Genomic DNA, 7,916 nt, shown 5'->3' with positions numbered 1-7,916 from the left:
CCAGCACCCATGGCTCCCGTCCAGAGGAGCCCAGGGCCTTTACCACCTCTCTCATGCTGTGGTTGGGAGGCCCATGTTCAGACTTGCCTGTTCTGAAATAAATAGTTGGGCACTGCTCAGAAACGGGAACGTCACGTTAATTAACAGGAAGAAGATGAAACAGAACCCAGCTCAGAAGGAGCCTCTCACCTCAGGGAGCAGGAGTAGGGATTGGGGGAGGGGGCGAGGGCCCAGGGTGGGCACGGGGGAATGGCCTGCACCTGGCCTGGTCAGTGTTCTCAAGCTCAGGTCGGTTTGCCTGCCCTGGTCTGGGACTAGCAAAGGGGCAAAGGAGGGCACCTCTCTCAGCACTCACTGGCTTGGACGTTAGTTAGGGCTAAAGACAGTCACCAATGCATCCCCATCTGCAAAGGTCAAGAGCCGGGACAACCTGCCCGGAGCACCTGGACGTCAGGTAACTGGGGGTGAGGAGGGGAGTAGCGGACAGGGTCCCACACGATGACTTTGTGCCTTTTAATCAGATATCCCTAAGCCCCCAAGCACAGACACGTTCACAGCCACCTGCTGGTCTAGAGCTCCCCCCGGGACGCCGAGGCCGTGGCCACGGAGCAGCTTGGAGTCAGGCTGAGGGGAACCCGAGGAGGAAGACGCCGCAGCCTGGGGTCCCCAGTACAGGGGCGGTTCCAGACCCCTGCCAGCCTTGGGTGTCCAATGACCCTGAGATCTTGAGGGAAAGAAAGCCCAGGTTTCTGATCTCACAACTTGTCAGATTTTAAGAACTCCCCATTAGCCATGGACGTGAGAATTTGCCAGAAGTACTTGGCCACTGAAAGGTTTGACAGGAAAATTACAAGATGTCAGTTCCAAGGCACCACCCTGAGAGCAGAGGCAGGACTGGATGAGAGGCCAAAGGAGCCAGGGTGTTATGGGTTGAATGTTCCCCCTGCCAAAATATAGGCTTCCTACCCACTATGTACCTCAGAATGTGATCCTATTTGGAGACAGGTGTTTATAGAGGTAATCAAATTAAAACGAGGTCAGTAGGGTGGTCCTAATCCAATAATGACTGATGTCCTTGTACAAAGGGGAAGTTTGGACACAGCCCACAAGAGAAGAATGCCGGGGGAAGATGAAGATGTCCGTCTACCAGCCAAGGAGAGAGGCCAGGAGCAACGCCTCCCTCACGGCCCTCAGAAAGAACCAAGCCTGCGGACACCTTAATTTTGGACTTCCAGCCTCCAGAACCAGGAGACAATACATTTCTGTTGTGTAAGCCACCAGCCTGCGGTACTTTGTTACTGCAGCCCTGGGAAGTGAATACACGGGATCAACCCCTGGGTGTCCTTGGATGGGTCCCTCCATTCTTCTGGGTAACTAGAAGGTGGCCAGACACAGTCCAGAATCCCCTCACTGGCCCATCACTCTGACGCTCTGGCCTCCGGGCCCCTGAGAACAAGGGGGGCATCTGGTCCACTTGGAACCTAAAAAAATTACTGGACCAAGACCCTGTTTTTGTGCAACAGGTCATGATTGCCACGTTCCTAAGATGCTGCAAGCTGCTGCAGCTCTGTCCAGAGGTGGGAGTGGGGTGGGGCAGTGTGGCTCGGCTCTAAAGCATTGTTGAAAGTAGCGTCTACGCAGCTAGGCATCTGAAACATTTGAAGTGTAAATCTTCATCTTCCCCTCGCCATGCTTGCCTTGAGGTTCAGGGCCCGTGATTCTTAGATGTCATTATTGGATGACGGTGATGAAGATGCCCACGCCTTTGAACCCACCTCATTCGTTAACCACACTAGCTGTTCCTGCCTCTTTCCCACAGCTCCTTCATGGATCTGCTTGGGTTTTGCACGGGGATCTGTGTGTGCCGGGCGGGCTTTGTGTGTGTTTGAGTTGCAGGCGCAGGCTTGTTGGGTGAAGAGATGCAGGAGGGGTGGGTGTGGCACGGGTGGGGACCCAGGCTGGTGCACGTGAGCAAGCTGGGGAACATTTTGGTGGGTCTACGAGTTCTTGGAGGTGCCTCCCCCTCTCAATGCTTGTGTCTTTTTTTCTTGACAAGACAGGTACTAAGCAGGCAGCAGCTGTGGCAACCAGACCTGAAATGTTAACAGATCAATGAAATCGCTTGTTTTCACATTTTGATACCAAAGTCGGTGGTGGGACCATTCTAGGAATGGGTTTAATTGCAAAGCATCCCAAGCCCTCCCCCTGCAGAGGCCTCTGGGTGTGTAACTCTGCTCAGAAAACAGATGCCAGGCGGCAGGAAAGACCAAGCCTGAGGGGGACCTGATGTAATTTCTCCGTCCTGGTTAGTGGGTGGGGGAAGGGAGAAGCCTCTGAGGTACCCGGAAGAAGAGGGGAGGAGGGAGGGGGAGGGGGAGGGGGAAGGGCAGGCTTCTTAGAGGTTCAACCTGTGCTGAGTGACTAAAATGAGGGTGACACAATGAAGCCTCGGCAGACTTCCCACTGCTGTAATCCTGCGTGAATAATTCTGATAATGACCCTTTACTCAGCAAGGGTGGCATCCAGATAAGCAGATTGCTAGAGCCGTCCTGTCAGCTTATGTGCACTGCGCACTCGTTTGCCATCTGATGTGACGTAACCCACCACTGTGACTGACACTGCCCCTTGGGGCCCCTGGAGCCCAGGGAGAAATGATGAGACAAGGCCTGTCCAGGTGGGGAGAGGACGCCATGGGGTGCTGGGGCCTGTCCCCTCCTTTGTGCTCCTGGGGCAGAGGCCCTGCTCTCATCCCTGTTGGTGAGCAATGGCCACCAGGAGCAAGTCGAGTGTGCAGAGGCCTCAGTCTTGAGGGGAAGAGTTCAAGGTTGTCTCTCTTGTCAGGGGCCTTGTGTGCGGGGAGAGAGGTTGTCACAGCAAAGAGCCTGGGCTGCGGTTTTTCTGTGCATCTCAAAGGCAGAATTCGGGACCAAGAGCGTCCTGTCCCACACACAGCGAATCTTCGTGTCACTCTTCCCAACACCCCTTTCCTCCCTTTGGGTAAAAGTCCAACCACGGTCTCTTTGAGGAACCACCCCTCCCTGCATTCTCAGCCCACGTGTTTGGGGGACTTCACCCACCCTTCTGGCCCCAGAGGGGAGCATGTAGCCCAGGGCTGGCCAATGAGAGCACTGCCCCTCCCAGCACAGGCGCCCGCCAGTCAGGGACACTCCCGGTGACACTGTTGTTACTGTCATCGGGAGACAGGTGCTTTCTTTCTGCTGGAGTTGCTAAGCAAGTAGGGTTCATCGAGCATGGCCAGGGGCAGCTCTGCCATCCTGTGAAGAGAAGCTGACCAAGAATAAAGGCAACACAGGCTGAAGCTAAGCAGAACAGAGAGATAGAGGGAGATGGGAGACGGAGAGAGAGACTGATCCCTGGCACCCATTGAAGCATCCAGACCCGGCTTTGTTTGAAACTGAATGGGGTTGTGTTGAAACCCCATTATTTTCAGGCATATAAGCCAGTAAATTCTCAATGTTTGTCTCTGCTCCTGTTTTGGGTTGGGTTTCCGTCATTTGCACCTGACAGAGTCATGAGCAATACGCAAAGCCTGTTGCCTCCACAGGCCCAGCATACAGAGTCCACCTGGTCTCCCAGAGGCCCAGCTCTGTTCTCTGGGAAGAGCCGGGGGTCGGGCCACCCCTCGCAGAGGGGCCAGTGGGTCTGAGTCTCTGCTACAACGCTCCTACTCATCTCTCTCTTCCCCTGGTATTCTGCATTCTTTCTCTTCTTTCCTTTTCTCCTCTTCTCTCTTGATTTTACCCAGGATTTTAAAAGATGCCAAATATTTTGTGTTGCCAGAAAGTAAACAAGAGCTCCAAAAATGATGGGGCACAAAGATGGAGGAGCAGCTGGCAGGGGCTCTCACTGGCCAATTCTGGAACAATTAGAGCACTAAAATAATGGAGGGCAGTAGTGAATTATAGACCATTAGAAAAGAGGAAACTATGAGTCCACACCAATAATAAATAGATCAATGAATGAATGAGTGAATGAATGAGAAGGAAGAGCTTTTGCCACAGCAGAATGTCAAGTGCTGGTCAATAAACGTGAAGGAACTCATGGGTGAAAATGTTTGAAGATTTTTCATGTTGAAAAAGCGTCATTTTTGAGCCATCATAATAAAGACTTACGTAGTCAAGAATGGATCAGTGGGTGCTAATTTCAGGGGAAATTTTGATAAGAAGCAGGATGTTTTCATAGTCTCAAAGTATCTCCCCACAGATTGCCCATCAGTTGCCAAGGGCGTCAGAGTAACTATCAGGGGAGGAATACGACCACATCTTCATTAAAACTAACAACGGCAGGGAGGGCCAGGTGGACACCACGTGCCTCCAGGTGGGACACCCTGAGGAGAACACGACTTAGAGAGTTCCCCCTCCCACCCAACCTCATAAACAGAATCTAATAACGAGCAGTCATCTGACAAACCCCAAACAGAGACTGTTTTAATAGTTTAGTTCTTTTATTGTGGTAAAAAACACATAACGTAAAATTTACCCTCTTAACCATTTTCAAGTGCACAGTACAGTAGTGTTAACTACATACACATTGTGGTGCAACAGATTTCTAGAACTTTCCATCTGTGCTCATCATTGAACAACTCCCCTGCTCCCCGTCCCCAAAGCCTCTGGCAACCACCATTCTACTGGCTGTTTCTAGGAGTTTCGCTCCTTTACATACTTTGTATGAATGGAATTGTGCAATGTTTGTCTTTTTATGACTGGCTTATTTCACTTAGCATAACGTCCTGAAAGTTCACCTATGTTGTAGCATGTGTCAGAATTTCCTGCTTTTTAATGGCTGAATAATATTCCATTGTACATATATACTTCATTTTCTTTATGCATTCATGGTTATTGATGACATTTAAGTTGGTTCAACCTCTTGGCTATTGTGAGTAATGCTGCTATGGACATGGGTGTGCAAATATTGCTTCAGGATCCTGCTTGCAGTTTTTTTGGCTATATTCCCAGAAGAGGGATTGCTGGATCATATGGTAGTTCTCTTTTTAATTTTTTGAGGAAACTCCATGTGTTTTTCAGAGTGGCTGCACCATTTTACATTCCCAGCAACACTGCACAAGAATTTCCTTTTCTCCACATTCTCTCCAACATTTGCTATTTTCTGGGCTGTGTCGGGGGGGTTTTCATTTGTTTTTTTGGTTTTTGTTTTGTTTTGTTTTTGTTTTTTTGATAGTGGCCATCTTCATGGTATGAGGTGATAGGTCATTGTGGTTTTGATTTGCATTTCCCTTATGATTAGTATTGTTGGGCACCTTTTCATATGCTTGTTGACCATTTCTATATCTTCTTTGTAGAAATGTCTATTCAAGTCTTTTGTTCATATTTTAATTGGATTTTTTTATTGTTGAGTTTTATGAGTTCTTTATATATTCTGGATATTAACCACTTACCAGGTATATGGTTTGCAAATATTTTCTCCCTTTCAGTAGGTTGTCTCTTCACGCTGTTGATTGTTTGGTTTCCTTTGCAATGCAAAAGTTTTTAAGTTTGATGTAGTCCCATTTGTCTATCTTTGTTGCCTCTACTTTTGGTGTCATATCCAAGAAATCATTGCCAACTCCAGTGTCATGAAGCTTTCCTCTATGTCTTCTTCTAAGAGTTTCACGGTTTCAGGTATTACATACAGGTTTTTAATCCATTTTGAGTTAATTTTTTTAAATAAATTTATTTATTTATTTTTGGCTGCATTGGGTCTTCGTTGCTGCATGCGGGCTTTCTCTAGTTGTGGAGAGCGGGTGCTACCCTTCATTGCAGTGTGTGGGCTTCTCATTGTGGTGGCTTCTCTTACTGCAGAGCATGGGCTCTAGGCATGAGCTTCAGTAGTTGCAGCACACGGGCTTCAGTAGTTGTGGCACATGGGCTCAGTAGTTGCGGCTCGTGGGCTCTAGAGTGCAGGCTCAGTAGTTGTGGCCACAGGCTTAGTTGCTCTGCGGCATATGGGATCTTCCTGGACCAGGGCTCGAACCTGTGTCCCCTGCATTGGCAGGCAGACTCTTAACCACTGTGCCACCAGGGCGTAGTTAGTTTTTGTACATGGTGTAAGGTAAGGGTCCAGCTTCATATTTTTGCATGTGAATATCCAGTTTTCCTAACACCATTTGTTGAAGAGACTATCCTTTCTCCATTGTGTAGCTGTAGTACACTTGTGGAAGATCAGTTGACCATATATATATGTCATCTCTGGGTTTTCTATTCTATTTCATTGGTCTTTATGTCTGGCTTTATGCCAGCACTATACTGTTTTGATTACTGTATTTTGTAATATGTTTTTAGAAATTAGGATGTGTGAAGCCTCCAGCTGTGTTTTTCTTTCTCAAGATTCTTTTGCTATTTGGGGTCCTTTGAGATTCCATATAAATTTTAATTTTTTTTTCTATTTCTGCAAAAAAATACCATTGAGATTTTGATAGGGATTTCACTGAATCTGTAGATTGCTTTGGCTAGTATAGACACTTTAACAATATTAAGTCTTCCTATCCATGAATTTTGAGTGTTTTTTCCATTTATTTGTGTCTTTAATTTCTCTAAACAATGTTTTATAGTTTTCAGTGTCTTTCATCTGCTTGGTGAAACCTCCTTGGTTAAGTTTACTTCTAAGTATTTTATTCTTTTTGATGCTATTGTAAATGGAATTGTTTTCTTAATTTCCTTTTCATATTATTCATTGTTAGTGTACAGAATCATAACTGATTTTTGTGTGTTGACTTTGTATCCTGAAACTTTACTGAATTCATTCATTAGTTCTAAGTTTTTTGTGGACTATTTAGGGTTTTCATCCTGCAAACATTTTATTTTTTAAAAAAGAACTGAATTCCTTATAAATGTTGATTTTATAAAAGAGAAAGAAAAATTGTGGACGTAGTTCAGAATAAAGGAGACTAAAGCAACATGAGAACTAAAAGCAATCCCTATATTGCATCCTATAATGGAGGGAAAATGCTATAAACAACATTATTGGGCCAATTAACAAAACTGGAGAACAGATGGTTGATTAGGTAAAAGAATCATATCAATGTTTAATTTAGTGAAGTTGATAACTCTACTGTTGAGTTTTATGCACAAAAACAGCATTATTCTTAGGAAATACATGTTGAAGTATTGAGTAAGGGACTTAATATATGTCACTTACTCTCCAAATAGTTCAGGGGGAAAAAAAATAGAGAATGAGCACAGATAATAGAATGGGCAAAAAAAGTAAATCTAATTAAAGGGTATATGGGGGTGTACCATGTACTATTCCTATTCTCATAACTTCTCTGTAGGTTTGGAGTTATTTCCAGATTTTTGTTGGTTTCAGGATGCTGGCGTCTGGTGCAGGGCTAGGGACACCCTCACTCACCTGGGGACAAGGCTCCCACCAGCCATGCACTTTGCTGGATCACTTTGCTGGATGACCCCTCCTGTCCCACCAGACCCTGCTGTGACTATAAGAGCAGCACGTGAGACATCTTTCCACATGGATTGGTAGTTTTGTCAAGTGGAACTTAATCCTTCCAAATCAGGAGGATTATTTTGGATAAGCCATTAAAATTATTAATTAAAATGTTAGTGTCTGATTGCCTTTGTACTTGTTTATAAGAATTTTCTCAGAGCCTGGGTGCATTGACCTCCCTCTCCTGGCTCACCTGTTGAATCCATGTTAAATCACTCTCCATTTCTGCCTATACCAGAGGAACCTTCTAAAAGTGGGCACAAGGTTTAAGAGAAGAGACATTTTAAGACATGCTCAAAGTTACAAGGACACCAAATATTTTGGACTGAATATTTTTGGAACCTCTAGTGTGTGCAAGGCAACTTGGTAGGGTATGGCTATTGTCCTCAAGCAATTTACAATCTAAAATAATAAAGCAAGGGACTTCCCTGGTGGCACAGTGGTTAAGAATCCACCTG

At 46.0% G+C, this 7,916-nt stretch overlaps 1 long non-coding RNA gene across 1 annotated transcript; it reads left to right on the top strand.

The window, feature by feature from the left end:
* Window positions 1–210: 210 nt before the first annotated feature.
* LOC118896083 lies at window positions 211–7,533 on the top strand. The gene is made up of 3 exons (XR_005020080.1): window positions 211–454; window positions 1,086–1,269; window positions 7,324–7,533. It is a non-coding gene; the product is annotated as an uncharacterized LOC118896083 (long non-coding RNA).
* Window positions 7,534–7,916: the final 383 nt, after the last annotated feature.

This window comes from Balaenoptera musculus, chromosome 5, assembly GCF_009873245.2.
Source record: "Balaenoptera musculus isolate JJ_BM4_2016_0621 chromosome 5, mBalMus1.pri.v3, whole genome shotgun sequence".
NCBI lineage: Eukaryota > Metazoa > Chordata > Mammalia > Artiodactyla > Balaenopteridae > Balaenoptera > Balaenoptera musculus.
Note: the sequence above shows the minus strand (reverse complement) of the source record. Positions and strands in the feature narration are given on the sequence as shown.